Here is a 15340-nt window from a genome sequence, read left to right as displayed (position 1 = left end):
GGGTGTTTGTTTTTATCTCTTATTCTGCTAGGAGCTGTACCAGGTGCCTGTGCCCCTTCTGAGGCTAGGAACCAGAACTTACATAGGATCATACAGCATAGTGGCTAAGGATCAAAGACTCTGAATCCAGACTGCCCAAGTTCGAAGTTGGCTCCTTGAGTTTATCAGCTGTGTGACATTTGCCAAATGATTTAACCTCTCTGTGCCATGATGGATTAGTGATGTCTGCTATGGGCTCAGGCTAGGGGACATATGCCTCCTATCTGCCTCTCTGGACAAAACGCAAAGTTTGCTTTGCCACCGCACTCCAGCCCGAGCGACAGAGCGAGACTCCGTCTCAAAAAAGAAAAAAACAAAAAACAAAAAACGAAACCCTGCCCCACACCCAGGCTCCTTCCAGATTCTTGGTCTTGGAAGTAACGATGTTTCCTACAGAACTGCAAGAGCAGAGAGGCCACCTCTGAAGATTGGGTTTGTGGCATGACTTGCCCTGGGGGGATTTGGTTTTCATAAGAGTGGGAGAGCCTTTCCTGGCTGATAGTCTGTTTTCCAGGAGGCAGCAGAGTTGAATCCCCTGCCCTGTTGGCCATCAGGCCCCAGGTGGAGGAGATTAGAGTATATGAGGGCCTCCTCCCCCAGCTGTCCTCCCACACCCTGTGTCTTCCTGTCCCTTGAGCTGTTGTTTATTGTCCAGAACCTGGCCACACTCATTTTCTTTTTCTTTCTTTCTTTCTTTCTTTCTTTCTTTCTTTCTTTCTTTCTTTCTTTCTTTCTTTCTTTCTTTCTTTCTTTTTTTTTTTCTTTTTTCTTTCTTTCTTTCTTTCTTTCATTCTTTCTTTTCTTTTTCTCTTTCTTTCTTTCTTTCCTTTCTTCCTTTCTTCCTTTCCTTCCTTCCTTTCTTTCCTTTCTTTCCTTCCTTCCTTCCTTCCTTCCTTCCTTCCTTCCTTTCTTTCTTTCTTTCTTTCTTTCTTTCTTTCTTTCTTTCTTTCTTTCTTTCTTTCTTTCTTTCTTTCTTTCTTTCTTCTTTCTCTCTCTTTCTCTTTCTTTCTTTCTTTCTTTCTTTCTTTTTTTCTTTCTTTCTTTCTTTCTTTCTTTCTTTCTTTCTCTCTCTCTTTCTTTCTTTCTCTCTCTCTCTCTTTCTCCTTCCTTCCTTCCTTCCTTCCTTCTTGCTTGCTCACAAGAGCCTCACTCTGCTGTCCAAGCTGGAGTGCCGTGGCACAATCTCGGTTCACTGCACCCTTGACTTCTCAGGCTTAGACTCAGCCTCCCAAGTAGCTGGGACCACAGGTGGGTGTCACCATGCCTGGCTAATTTTTTGTATTTTTTTGTAGAGACGGGGTTTCGCCATGTTGCCCATACTGGTCCTGAACTCCTGGCCTCAAGCAATCTGCCCATCTCAGCTTCCCAAAATGCTGGGATTACAGGCTTGAGCCCGGCCCTGGCCACATTTCGAATGTATTTACAAGGTGCCTACTGGCTCCTTCTTCCGCAGGGTTTCTAAGGCCTGTAGTTCTCCCTGCCTCTCCTCCTGGCCCCCGCATCTTGTTAAAGCAAGTCTTCATCCAAGATCCTGGGAGGGGCCGCCTAGGCGTTCTGCTTGCTCTCGCCCTGAACAAAACTTCTGCTGAACCCAGGGCATTGGTGTGGACAGGGGAGATGGGTTTACTGGCTGCAGGGCAGTGGGGTTGGGTGTGGCATGGGGCAAATGTGGGAGGATGACATCAGCACCACTTGGGGTGACAGGAAGAAAGCAGTGCATGTCACAAAGGGTGATGGTGTGGGTGTGGGCTGTAGACAGGTGACTTCAGGGAATGTGGCTGCTGAAGGTGTGAGGAGGTGGGACTGGAGCAGTTGTGTGTGTGTGGTGGGGGGCAATAGTGTGAGTGTCCTCATAAATGTCACCATGAGTGACTGACAGAGTAGGCGGGTGGTAATTCCAGTGGGTGACTATCTCGGCAGCACTGCGATGGGTGGGGAGCCAGAATGCGTGAGAGGATGCCGGTGGCAGGCGCCAAGACACTTCTGAGCTTGCCTCCTGGGGACGTCCTTCACGCCGGAAAGAAAGAACGAATGTGTTTTCTCTGCCTGTTGAAAATGATTCCGAGCGAAGGGCCGCGCCTCCTGGCCGGCGCAAGCCTGACTCCGCTGTGTCAGAAGATGATCTTTCACAGATGCTGAAAAGTTAGGAAGTGTAATTACGGGGAAATTGCGCTCAGGCAAACGAGTACAAGCCAAGGGCTGCCAGGCCCCATTCCTCACCTGAACGCCCTGATTGTGGCCGACAGCCCCACATCTGTATGTGCTTTGCAGCCAGAAGAGGAAAGAGAGGGGAAGCAGGAACGGGGTGGGGAGGGGAGGGATAAGGAGGGGACCTGGAGCCACCCCTGCCAACGGCTCCCTGGCTTCCTCAGGGAGGAGCTGAGGGAAGGCCGAGGCCTGGGGCACATTCCTGGGTTCCGAGGGCCTTCTGGGGTGCCCTCATTCCTGGGGGCGCTGGGGAGGAGGAGCTGGGGAAGAGAAGTAGAGCTGACGCCACTTCTATTCTATCCTCTTCACTTTACTGGTGGGGAAACTGAGGCTGCAGATGGCCAAGGAGCACACAGTGAGTTAACAGTGCAGGCAGGATAAGATCCTCCACCTTCTGAACAGCAGGAGCTCTTGCCAGAGCCCCTGAGGGGCAGGGTGGGAGGGGCAAATAAGGAGCAGACCTGGGGAGCAGCAGGGTGCCCCTGCCTCCCAGTCGGCATCTGGTACCAGCCTTTGGGGTAGCTCTGCCCACTGGGCAGCCTTGGCATTCCTTAAATTCCTGGCTCTCATCCTCCCACCAGGGCTCCTGCCCCATGGCCCCTCTCTGCTGGAGCAACTGGGACTCCTCTCAGCAGACGGACCTGCAGCTCCTCCTTTGCTCTGTTTCTTCCCACTGGGCCCCTCCCCTCGCCTCGCCTCTCCTTTCAGCTCCTGGGATAGCCCAGAGTTTGGAGCCTCCCGCTCTTGTTCAAACCCTCCTGGGCCAACTCAAGGGCACCCTGATGCCCTCTGCTCCCCACAGGATGGGCACTCCCTCCCTCCCACTCCTTGGCCCTCTCCTGGTCTATGGAAACAATTCTTCCCATTGGGCATAAGTTTGCTCCCCATCTCCATGCTTCTGGTAACAAGCTGCCCTGCCCCTGAGCCTCAGAGGAGGTACAGGCAGGCCCAGGCTGGATAATTATCCCAACATCCTCCTGGCCCCAGAAATTGGGTCAGGGAAGGACATGTGACTCCACAGGGCCAATCAGAGTTCTTCTCTGAGAAGGACACTGGGAGCAGGAAGCTGGCTTCAGTCCCTCTGCAGCTGATAGATTGGGAAGCTGGAAGTTGGAATCCAGACTTTTCTTTATCCTGTAAAGTAGCCCACCTGCAGGAGGTAAGAGTGAGGCATGCAGAGAGTTAGAGGTGGGGGCAGGGCATGAAGAAATGATTGATAGTTAGCATTTTTGAACTCTGGATTTAGTCCTGTCTTCATCCCCATACCTCCCAGTTGTATTAGGTAATTTTTATTTTATTCCATTCTCATTCTCATTCTCATTCTATTCTATTCTATTCTATTCTATTCTATTCTATTCTATACTATTCTATTCTATTCTATATTCAGTGCATTCAACTGGGTTTCCATCAGTTGCAATCAAGAGACCTGATGAATGCAGCTGTCACAGAGCTGGAGCTTGGGTGTCCTGGGAAGTGTTGATGGGTAAGTTGGCAGGACCGAGGTAGGACCAGTGCCAGAGAGGTTGATGGTCCTCTCTTGACTGGGTGGGGCTTGGTAAAGGGCAGTCTGGCATGGTAGAAATTTGCCAAGGAATAACTATGCACAAAAGAATTAAACAATAAAACCCCAACACAGAAGCAAATGTACAGCTTTTAGTTCCAGCTGCAGCCATTGAAGGAATGCATGTCCAGAGGAGGGAAAAGCACACACATCCCCAGGAGGAAAGGCCATCTGAGGGAAGGCGGGGTTCCAGGCAATACTCAACCTAGAGGACACACCTGGGGATGAGGCATAGGAGAGAAACTGGAGCAGGAGAAGCAGGGCAAAACGGGCATGGAGTGTGGGCTCCACTGTCACCAGAGTCACTGAGGGGGAAGCATCAGTGCACAGCCTGGTGATGCCACTAGTAATTGACATTTAGTAGCCCAAAACTCAGTGGCCCATTTTATTTTACTGCAGGTCCAAGTATCGTGCCCTTTTGATACACCTGGCTTTTCCAAGAAGTTTTCTGCCTGGAATGCTGGCTGGGAAAGGGCAGGGAAACCCTTGTACAGCCAGCTCAAGCTGAGTGCCTGGAAGTGACGTAAATGTTGGTGGTTTTGTCTAGTTTGGTGTCTTGCCTTAGCCACACCTGAAGTCATTCTTGTAACTCAACGACTTTGCTTCAGACACAGCCAATGAAGAGGGGAAAGGAGAGTGTTTGCAAAGCACCTAGAATGTTCCAGGCAAAGTTACATACCTTTCCTTCTTTTCATTGACCTTACATCTGTGATCTCATTTAATCCTACAATGACCCCATGGGGGATATGTTATAATTCCTACTTGATAGGTGAGAAAACTGAGGCTCAGGAAGATTAAGTAACTTGCTTAAGGTCTCTGAGCTAGAGTGGGGCAGAGTGGGAACTCCAACCCAAATGTGTGTGTTTGTAAACTCTGACCTTTCTCCAGCGCCTTGCTTCCTCTGGAGAACTAAACCCTCCCTTGGAAGGACATGATGGAAACTCAACAGCCAACTTGACAGTCAGGAACTGCATAGTCTCCTGTGAATGATTTATGATTACATCAGTGATGAGACTCTGGGTAAGCCCTAATCCCCACTCACTAGGGTGCAATGTCCTTGGCAGGTCCTGGCTCCATCTTTTAGTAAACATTGTTCCAGAGAGCTAGAGCCCACACCTAACAAGAAATGGCCAACTTCAGCCTCTCAGAATCCAGGCTCTCCAGGGGAAGGAGGGGCTGCCCCAGCACCCGCCCTCCATCTGTGGTGTCTTCCTCACATGGGCTGCTTCGGGCTTCCTCCTGCCGGGTTCTGGCTGGGCAGTGATAATGATGGCGTTGCGCTCTGCTCAGGCCTCCTCTGGAGTGCTTGCAGTGACTCCCTTCCCTGCACAGAAATGTCAGGCTGTGCCTGCTGCAAGGCTTGCCCTTCTACCCTCTTCTGTCTGTAGAAATCCTATTCCTCTCCAAGGCATAGGGCCAGTCCCATCTCCCTCACAAAGCCCCTCCTTATGCCTTAACCAGATGTGATTTTTTTTTAAACCCCTTTCCCCAGAATCACATCTTGTGATTGACTTGAAGGTTAGCTCCAATACCAGCTCCTATGAACACATCCACCCTCCAAGAAGACTTCACCTCTCTCTCTCCAGGCCTGCAATATGCAGTTCCTAGAATGTGACTAGGATGAGCTGTGAAAGTGTCAGTTTTTTCTACCAGGGCACCAGGACTCAGGACACCTTGACTTTGCCTAATCAGTGAGTTCCCAGGACTGAGATGACACTCAACCCGTGTTTTCCAGAATAATTAGGTTGACGCCTTGTCTGTGTCTCTTCTCTGAATTTATCTAACATGCCTGGGATTAGAGTCGTGGAAGTAGTTCCAGGAATATGACCAAGCCCAGGGCTCCTTGTACCCCTCTGCCCCAGGCACCAGGGACTTCCATGTCCCCTCCAGCATTGTTGCTGTTGAAACTCCTCCAACACCAAGCAGTTCAACCTTGGGTAAATAACCTCTCTTCTCTGAGCCTTAATTTCCTCCACAATAAGATGAATAAGTTGGTCAAAATCATCTCTAAAATCTCTCTTAGCCTAAAAATCCTCCCAGCAGGTTCTCACAAAAGCAAACCAATTAATAATGGTGAACAAATTTTTGAATAGTGGAAACCGAAGCACAGAAACAGACAATTCAAGCAGAAAGGATCGACTGGGTTGACAAGGATGTTGACAACGATGATAATATTTATCATGATCATTTATTGCGTTGCCATGTTAGGCACTTTGTATATACTTTCTTGGATCTTCCCAATAAACCTTTAAGGGGAGAGTAAAACCCATTTTATAGATGAGGAAACTGAGGTTCAGAGAGCTGATATGATTTTTCTCATTGTCCTACCAGAAAATGGCTAAGAACCTGGAGCTGGACCCCCTGGGTCCCCTCCGGTACTCTTCTGGAACATTCCAGGCAGGCCCAAGTGGCCAGAGCAGGCCCCGCCTGCCTCCCCCCTGCCCTCTGCGGCTGTTTTGCATCCTGCCAGATTCCTGAGGTGTCAGGCCTCATTACAGCCCCGTGCCCCAGTGAGCGTGGAGAGGCAGTTGACAGGTATACAATCTGACCGCGGCTCCCTTCAAATCATCAAGTTGTCTTCAGGCAGGAACATGCCGGGAAGCCAGGCAGAGGCCCCTGGCTTGGCTGCATAATCTGATGCACATTAAAAACATCTTTCGGATGCCTTTTCTTGTTGCACGCTCATTCTCACTGTTTTGTTTTGATTTTTGTCCTCCATCCAACAAAAGCTGATGAATAGTCAACTCTCTAGGCTGTCTGGTCCAAGCAGGGTCTCACCAACCGGACAGGTATTCAGGGACTACTGACCTTCTCCGTGTTTGCCTGGCATCTGGGTGACAGTGCCTGTGGCACAGGGCCACATCCTAGCAAGGCTGGACAAGAACCCGTACTCTGCCTCCCTGTCCAATTCCAGGGTGTGAGTTCAATTTTACCACGACACTCAACGGAGAGCCTGGACTAATAATAATCATTGCTGGCATCGAGTGAATGCTTGATTTGGGGGCTGAACCCCTTTTTATGTTTGGGGAATTCTCCATCCCAGGATGAGAGTAGGGAGAGAAGAGTCAGCTTTCCACCAAGAAGCGAAGAAAGCCAGATCCTTGCTCTCCTGGGGCCTTTGCAACCAGGAAGTGGACATGTGACCAGAGCCAGCTAATCCGACGCTCCTGTCCAAAACTGGACTCCGGCCAGAAGCCATGGAAAGTTCTGCTCCACAGCTACAAGTATCCTAGAGTGGCCAGGCCACAAATGGTAGCAACAGGAGTGGGGTGCCTTGGGCTGCAGGTGGCAAACAGGAAGCCTCATCTGCGGGTTCCATAGCATGGCTTGGATTGTGGTTTTGGCCGCCGACTTCTCTCTTGTTCTGGCTTTGTCTGACCCTGGATTACCAGCCTTCCTAGAGACGATGAGCTGTTACCTTTCTGCTTAAAGCAGTCAAAGGCCACTTTCGTTGTTAATAACTAAGACCTCTGGCTAGAACCCCTGTGATCGCTTGTTTAATTCTCATATCAATCCTTCAGGTAGCTATTAGCCTCATGTTACAGACGAGGAAATTGAAGCACAGAGGGATTAAGTAATAGGAAGTCACACAGTAAAAAATGGCAGGGCCATGGATTCAAACCCAAGTCTGTGGACTTCAGAGCCTGGGCTCTTAACTACTTCAAGAAAGAGCTTTGACTGGACGTGGCAGCTCATGCCTATAATCCCAGCTACTCAGAAGGCTGGGGCAGGAGGATCACTTGAGCCTACAAGTTCCAGACTGCAGTGAGCTGTGATGTAGCCACTGCGCTCCAGCCTGAGGGAAAGAGCAAGACCTGTCTCAAAAAAAAAAAAAAAAGTTTACAGAAGACTAGATAATGGCCCTCCAAAGATGCTCATGTTCTAATTCCCAGAATCTGTGAATATGTTACCTTATATGGCAAAGGGGAATTTACAGATGTGATTAAGTTAAGAATGTTATGATAGGGGGATTATCCTGGATTACCTGGGTGGATCCATTGTAATCACAAGGGTCCTTATAAAAGAGAAGGAAGATGTAAGGATAGAAGCAGAAGTCAGAGAGGAGAGGAGATGCTACGCTGCTGTTTTGAGTGTAAAAGAAGGAGGCCCCCAGCTAAGGAATGCAGGTGGCCTCAGAAGCTGGCAGAGGCAAGGAAGTGAGCATCTAGAAGAAACCAGCCCCATCAACACCTTGACTTTAGTCCATGAGACTGATTTTGGACAACTGACCTCTAGAACTGCCACATAAGACATTTTTGTTGTTTTAAGCTACTACATCAGTTATAGGAAACTATACAGGGCCAGGAAAATCTTTCCACCTTTTGCAATTCTTGTTGAAGGTAGGCTATCTAGAGAAGGGAATCTTGTGAGGAGCCCAGCGCGGTACCCCTAGGGCCTGGCACAGTGCCGGGCTCAGGGCTGCTCTTCTCTGTATCTGTATTGAGTGAAAGGATGAATGAGCACAGGATCCCTGATCTCCTGCCCTGGTTGGCCAGCCAGGAAAGATGAAGCCAGCAATGCAGTCATAGCCATGGCTTTGGTCCCAAGCCCAAGAGAAGATCCGGGAATCCCGAGTGGGTCAGCCACATAGAGGTTTGGGCAGACCTAAGCCCAAAGCTGACCTTGTCACCCCCATTACCCTTTCCCACCATACCTGTGGCCTCTGTCACTTACAACTTCATGGTGAGGAAAGGCCAAGACAGAATCAGTGAGCCAAAGAGAGAGCTCTCCTCTCTGCTCAGGAATGAGCACAGAGGTTGGAGGGCCAGGGCTCAGCCCCAGTCTAGACGGCCATGCTGTGTTTCCTGCTTGAGTTCGCTTGTGGACTAACCCTCACGCAAGCCCTCCAGGTAGGAGGCTAGACCCTCTGGAGGTGGCCTTGAATTCATGATTTTTTTTTTTTTTTCTTTGAGACAGAGTTTCGCTCTTGTTGCCCAGGCTAGAGTACAATGGCACAGTCTTTGCTCTCTGCAACCTCCACCTCCTGAGTTCAAGCGATTCTTCTGCCTCAACCTCTTGTGTGGCTGGGATTACAGGCACCCACCACCGCACCCAGCTAATTTTTATAGTTTTAGTAGAGATGGGGTTTCACCATGTTGGCCAGGCTGGTCTCAAACTCTTGACCTCAGGTGATTCACCCGCCTTGGCCTCCCACAAGTGCTGGGATTACAGGCTTGAGCCACTGTGCCTGGCCCAGATTTTACAATGTTTGCCTTTCTGTGGGACGTGCCTAGAGGGAGCTTGCCTGAGAACAGCTAACGTGATACACATCTACCCCCATCCCATTGCCTTTGTCTTATTTCTGGGGAAGTGGCATGTTCTTCAGGAAAGCTAGGCACAGTATATGCAAACGCGGTATTATCTTTGCAACTTTTCTATAAATCTAAATTTATTCCAAATAAAAGCTGATTAAAAAAAAAAGAATCATACTAGCTTAGGCATCACTCAAGTGGAAACCAACGCAGCGGGCTGCCACTCACACTGGTGGCACCTATTCTTTTCCTCGCTGTGATTTAGACCATCCCAAGCTGCGATGATCCTTCCCACTAAACCAGAAGTTCCTGAGGGCAGGGGCTGTGTCTCGTCACATTCTCTGCACCTGTTACAGAGCATTTACCAGTCACCCTTCTAAACACTTCACACTCCTTTCATCCTCACAACACCGCTGGGAAGAAGTTGCTATTGCTGTCCCCATGTCACAGAAGAGCAAACCGAGGCTCAGAGAGGTCACAAAGCAGGCAAGTGACAGGATTGGGACCAGAAGGACCGGCTCAGCAGCCTGTCTGCATGTCTTAAACCCTCCGCCAGAGCAAGCCGTACAGCTGGGGGCCGAGCAGACTTGGCATGGGGTTAGCATTCCAGCTCTGCCCCTCACCAGCGAGGTGGCCCTGGACAAGTTCCTCAGCTGCTGTGAGCTCAGTTCCCTCATCTGTGAAATGCAGAGAACAGTAACTACTTAATATGGAGTAGATGAGATGCAACGTATAACCTGCTTAACGCAGAGCGCGACACGTCCTAACCATGAGAAGATGGTCAACGGTGGCCATGAAGATGACATGCAAGTATGATGATGGTGATGTAATGCTGAGTGAGTGGGCAGTGCAGGAGGAAAAGGAACTGTTAGCAGTTTCTGGAGAAGTCCAGGTGTGATGAACTGGGGGCTGGTGGAAGAGCAGAGGGCAGCAGGAGGTAGAAAACCATGTCTGCAGGAGGCCAGAGAGAAGAGAGGGAGGAGCCCACCGGCATGCCAACATGGCCAGCAGAAAGTGATGATGAGAAAGCAGCCCTGCCCCCAGGCCTGAGGCAGACTCTTCAGACTTGGAGAAAGCACAAGTTTCTACCACCACCTCCTGTACTGCTCCAAACTTTGGAAAAATCAGCAAATGAGGCAAGGTCCTGGGCAGCCCTGCTTCTCCCAGGGTAGAAAGGGCTTGGTCTGTTGTTTGTTCCACAGTTAGAAGTAGAGTCTTGACCCCGCCCAAGCAGAACGCTTTTGTTTGGCAGGAGAAGGAAGAGCTGGGCAATGCCAGAGAGGAGCCCCCCCAACGCCACATGCTCTGAGTTCCCCAGCATGCCTACCAGAGCCCAGGTGGGCGTGGAGGCTGTAGGAGCCCTCACCACCCACCAAGCGGAGCTCCAGAGGCCTGGCACCACTGAGAGAGGCGGCGGCTGTCAGCACTCAGCAGAAAGGCATTCCGAGGCGCAAGAATAGCCCGACCACAAGACAGGAAGGCAGTCTCTGAAACATTGTTCTTCCCTGGAACAGAACAGACCACATGTTGGGAGGCCCTGGGGTTTCCTGGAACTGCTGAGAACAGAGGCGCTTTTCCAGGTAGACTGATTTCCCCTGTGGAGTCTCAAAGCCCTGTACCCGGAGTGGGCACCTTCACCAAGGGGGTGACATCCTGTGCCTGTTCATTTTGTTAAAGACACTCTCCCACCTGTGTGTGGTGGCAAGAAAGTGCCATTCATGTGACCACCTGTCAGAAGATGGTCCATGCTTTTATTGTTTGTGTGAGACCCTAGGCCACAAGTAAGTGTTGACAGAACTTGGATCCCACTGTGAGTCACAGAAAACACATAGAGACTTCAGACTCACCCCCGGTCACACAACTTTGTGCGTTCAGTTGATTGCTTATTAGACATCAATCGAGTGCCTTTGTGTAAGGTCTCATTCTAGGAATAGGGGTGGGATGGCAAACAGGATGAGGCCCTGGCTCTTGCATGTTATTCAGTTGTCCTAGTTTACGTCTAGATGGGAGAAAAGAGACAAGGAACAAGGAAACCAAGAAAGACAGCAGATACTTTCAGACGGCAATCAGTAACACCAGGAAAATGAGCAGGGTTATGGGATGGTAGCTGCTTCCATCAGGTGTCAGGGAGTCCTCTGGGAGGAGGTGGCATCTGCATGAATTCTCTGGAGCTGAGGAGCAGCCAGTCATGCGAAGACTTGGACAAAGGGTATTGGGAGCCCAGAAAACATTCAATGGCAAAGGCCCCAAGGAGGAGCAAGTGAGGAAGGGCAGGGTGGCCAGAGTGGAGTGTGGACAGGGAGGGTGGCACCAGATGAAGGTGGGGTAGACCCAGTGGCTGGGCTGTGTAGACGCAGAGCCTTGGAAGCCAGAGGGGAATTCTGGACTTGATTCTAAGTAGTGTCAGAAGCTACTAAAGAGTTGTAAACAGAGGCATGGCATGATCTGCCTTTTGTTTTCAAAAGTCTGTTGGCAGTGGGAGGACAGTGGGTTGCAGGGGACAGTGGGAGGAAGCAGGGAGACCCCATAAGTCTGTTCAGTTCCAGCCAGAGAGGATGAGGACTCTGGCTAGGGAGGGAGAGCAGGATAGTCAGGGTGTGCTCTAGGAGGTATGCTGATGGGAGCTGCTGATGGCACCAATGGAAGAGGGGGATTCAGAATTAGGGTTTGAGCAACTGGATGGGTGATGATGTGCATTTGCTGCTGTGGGGAAGAGCAGATTTGTGGGGTGGAGGTGGGGGTCAAGCTAGCACCACATTCATCGGGAAGCTGAGCAACAAGGTGTTGAACAAAATTCATCTTGTGCAGAGACAACCTGTAGAATGGGAGAAAGTATTTGCAAACTATTCATCAGACTAGGGACCAATATTCAGAATATATGAGGAATTCAAACCCCCACAAATAATCCAATTCAGAGGGTGCAAGCCCCAAGCCTTGGCAGCTTCCACATGGTGTTGAGCCTGCAAGAACACAGAAGTCAAGAATTGAGGTTTGGAAACCTCCACCTAGATTTCAGAGGATGTATGGAAATGTCTGGATGTCCAGGCAGAAGTTTGCTGCAAGGGCAGGGCTGTCATGCAGAACCTCTGCTAGAGCAATGTGGAAGGGAAATATGTGGTTGGAGTCCCCACACAGAGTCCCTGCTGGGGCATAATCTAGTGGAGCTCTGAGAAGAGGACCACCATCTTCCAGACCCCAGAATGGTAGATCCACCGACAGCTTGCACTATGTGCCTGGAAAAACCACAGACACTCAATGCCAGCCCGTGAAAGCAGCTGGGAGGGAGGCTGTACCCTGCAAAGCCACAGGGGTGGAGCTGTCCAAGACCATGCAGACTCACCTCTTGCTTCAGCGTGACCTGGATGTGAGACATGGAGTCAAAGGAGATCATTTTAGAGCTTTAAGATTTGATTGCCCCACTGGATTTCGGACTTGCACGGGGCCTGTAACCCCTTAGTTTTGGTCAATTTCTCCCATTTGGAGTGACTGTATTTACCCGATGCCTGTACCCCCATTGTATCTAGGAAGTGACTAGCTTACTTTTGATTTAACAGGCTTATAGGTGGAAGGGACTTGCCTTGTCTTAGATAAGACTTTGGACTGTGGACTTTTGGGTTAATGCTGAAATGAGTTAAGATTTTGGGGGACTGTTGGGAAGGTGTGATTAGTTTTGAAATGTGAGGACATGAGATTTGGAGGGGCTGAGGTAGAATGATATGGTTTGAATCTGTCCCCACCCAAATCTCATCTTGAATTGTACTCCCAGAATTCCTACGTGTTGTGGAGGGACTCAGTGAGAGATAATTTGTATCATGAGGATGTTTTCTCCTATACTATTCTTGTGGTAGTGAATAAGTCTTATGAGACCTGATGGTTTTATCAGGGGTTTCTGCTTTTACATCTTCCTCATTTTTCTCTTGCCACCACCATGTAAGAAGTGCCTTTCACCTCCCACCATGGTTCTGAGGCCTCCCCAGCCACGTGGGACTATAAGTCCAATTAAACCTCTTTTTCTTCCCATTCTCAGGTATGTCTTTATCAGCAGTGTGAAAACGGACTAATACAGACACCAAAGTAGAATGAATAATATCATGGAACCCAATGGACCCATCACTCAGATTCAACATTTATCAACATTTTGCTACTCTAGCCTCATTTGTCCTTTTTTTCTTTTTCTTTTTCCTTCTCTCCCTCCTACTGTCAACCATTTTAAAATAAATTCTGGGCATTTCTATGTCATTTTACTTCTACACACTTTCCTATGTATCTCTAAAATATATAGTTTAAAATAAACATAACATACTATTATTGCATCTTACAAAATTAGCAGTAATTTTTAGTATTATTAAAAATTCAGTTCATAGTAAAATTTTCCTAGTTGTCTCAAAAATGTCCTTTTACAGTTGGTTTGTTGAGTCTAACAAGGTCAACATACTACAGTTGGTAGTTATGTCTATTTAAATCTTTTCATCTTAAACTGTCCTCTATCCATTTTTTTTCTAGTTTGTGGTCCTCCTCCAAATTCATATATTGAAATACCAGCCTTCAATGTGATGGTATTAGGAGGTGGGGCCTTTTTGGAGGTGATTATGCCACAAGGGCAAAGCCCATGTGAATGAGATTAGTGCCCTTATAAAATCAGTGCCTTTCTAAAAAAGGCCTGAAAGAACTTCCTTGCCTCTTCCACCATGTAAGGACATAGTAAGAAGACAGCTGTTTACAAACCAGGAAGCAGGCCCTTACCAGACACCAAATCTGTGAGGACCTTGATCTTGGACTTCCCAGCCTCCAGAACAGTGAGAAATAAATTTCAGTTGTTTATAACCCACCCAATTTATGGTCTTTTTGTTATAGCAGCCTGAGTGAACTAATCGAATTGACTTGTGGATGAAATCACGACAGTTATCCTATAGAAGGGCCCACATTACATATTTGCCTATTTGCTTTCTCACGGTGTCATTTAAATTTTTCCTCTATCCCTGTATTTCCTGTGAACTATTAATAGAAGCTAACTCTAAATGCTTGATTAGATTCAGAGTCAACATCATTGACAAGAAAAGCATATTGATGGTGCTGAGAACTTCCTATTTTGTCACATCATGTTAGACTTTTTAAAGCAAAGAAATGGAGTAAGAGAAGAAGAAAACCAGCCTCATTTAGGGAAGAGGAATGTGGAATTTATTACTCCATTGTTATATTCCCAGATATTCTGTCAGACATCCATTTGGGTGAATGCATCCCCTTTTACAAAAAGCAAATACTTCTTGGGATGTTATTATGCTAGCAGCCTTTCACACCTTAGCGTGAATTAGTCACCTGCTCTCCATGTCTTCCTAGCTACCTAACTGAAATCAGTTCATATGGGGAGAGGGCTTTTGGCAAGCTGGCAGTCCTCTGTGGAGTGCCATGAGAAAGACAACCCAAATACAGCATTAGAGTTCAGGGTATTGGGGATTAGGAGTTGGTGGTAATGGGCTCATCACCTGAGCTGGGACAATTGTAAGATAGACCAGATCAGGAAGAGATCCGAAAGCAGGATAAAGAACTGTGGCTATGATGGCAAGGAGCCTGGCAGTGTGCAGTGGGCACCTGTCATGGGGACTGGCTTCCAGAAGAAGAATTCGGGTCTCAGAGTGTTCCTAGGGGAACAAGTCACAAACCACTTGAAGCCCAAGCTGTATACATGGAAACAGGGGAAAAGAACACATGAACCAAATCAGATACTGTAGTCCCTCACTTTTGGTCTTGAGATGGTCCTGAAATCCTAATCCTCAAGGCATTCTCTTACCTCTTTTTCTTCCTTATTCCAGCCTTAGGAGTTCCTTGGACTTAAGAATTGTACCAATAATGCCAGAGTTCATTTATGGGATGGGTAAAGTGTGTGGAGTAGCCTGGGGCATTAACAATCATGTTAGGAGTTGCCTCGTGTTCTTCAAGATTGTCTGCTGTTAGGAACTTCGTGCCTTCTGACTCCAACTATAAGCTGGTGCTCCAAAGTGGTAGAATCCAGTCTGAGAAATATCCTAAAGAGTATGGAGCCCATCCTCTCCTTGATAGAAAGAGAAAGTGAGATTCAGAGAGGCTAAGTGACTTGACTGAGAGCACCCAGTTAGTAAGTGTCCGAGCTGGGACACAAATCTATGGTGACTGACTCCATAATATGCATATACTCCTAAGTGGACCACGTTCTCTGCTCCTCACCCACTTTACAGAGAGGGAAACTGAGGCTCAGTCTGCCTAAGCACTTTCCCAGATTTGCTCAGTGTGTTGGTGGTGGAGC

General features: G+C 48.5%; 1 long non-coding RNA gene across 3 annotated transcripts; it reads left to right on the top strand.

The window, feature by feature from the left end:
* Positions 1-2630: 2630 nt before the first annotated feature.
* LOC126935773 (uncharacterized) lies at positions 2631-13278 on the top strand. 3 transcript variants are annotated; one of them, XR_007719292.1, is made up of 4 exons: positions 2631-3406; positions 3635-3730; positions 4697-4828; positions 13088-13278. It is a non-coding gene; the product is annotated as an uncharacterized LOC126935773 (long non-coding RNA). The 3 variants fall into 3 exon arrangements; XR_007719291.1 differs by lacking the exon at positions 13088-13278 and adding an exon at positions 5301-6151; XR_007719293.1 differs by lacking the exon at positions 13088-13278 and adding an exon at positions 5301-6151 and having other exon boundaries at positions 4208-4828.
* Positions 13279-15340: the final 2062 nt, after the last annotated feature.

This window comes from Macaca thibetana, chromosome 14 (genome assembly GCF_024542745.1).
Source record: "Macaca thibetana thibetana isolate TM-01 chromosome 14, ASM2454274v1, whole genome shotgun sequence".
Taxonomy (NCBI): domain Eukaryota; kingdom Metazoa; phylum Chordata; class Mammalia; order Primates; family Cercopithecidae; genus Macaca; species Macaca thibetana.
This window is presented reverse-complemented; position numbering and strand designations above follow the sequence as displayed.